Source organism: Myotis lucifugus, unplaced genomic scaffold (genome assembly GCF_000147115.1).
Source record: "Myotis lucifugus unplaced genomic scaffold, Myoluc2.0 scaffold_1221, whole genome shotgun sequence".
Classification (NCBI taxonomy): domain Eukaryota; kingdom Metazoa; phylum Chordata; class Mammalia; order Chiroptera; family Vespertilionidae; genus Myotis; species Myotis lucifugus.
The window spans coordinates 49,222-49,847 of NW_005872269.1; positions in this window are offsets into that span (position 1 = coordinate 49,222).

Genomic DNA, 626 nt, shown 5'->3' on the forward strand with positions numbered 1-626 from the left:
GCAGAAAGGAGAAACTACAGATTTATTGTTGTTTATTACAAAACATCCAGAACAGAGGTGTCTTACACTGATCGCTTGGCCTGCGAACGTGCTTATATATATATGCGGGGCGGGATAAATCAACCACCGATATCCTTAATCGGACAAAAAACCGCCCCTGACCCACCCCATGTGGGGCGTGTTGGAGGATTTTTTCCCATTCACAAAAATTCTAAGTGTTAGAATCGCAACTTTTTTCGGGGCCCCGGTCCCGTAGGGGGGGGGGTGCGGAAAAACGGGTCTCGAAACCACATTCGGCTCTTTTGGCCCCTTGAGTGTGGCTCTTCCACAAAATACCACGTGCGGGAACGCCCTTACAGTGTGATTGAAACTTCGTGGCCCATGCGCAGAAGTCGGTATTTTGTGGAAGAGCCACACTCAAGGGGCCAAAGAGCCGCATGTGGCTTGCGAGCCGCAGTTTGCCGACCACTGCCATAGGGGGTTGCGGGAGGCAGCCAAACAATCTCTCTCTCTCCCAATCAATCAATCAATCAATCAATAAAAATATATTCTGCCCTGGCCAGTGTGGCTCAGTGGGTTGAGCATGCATCTGGTCAGGACACATACCCAGGTTGTGGGTTCAACCC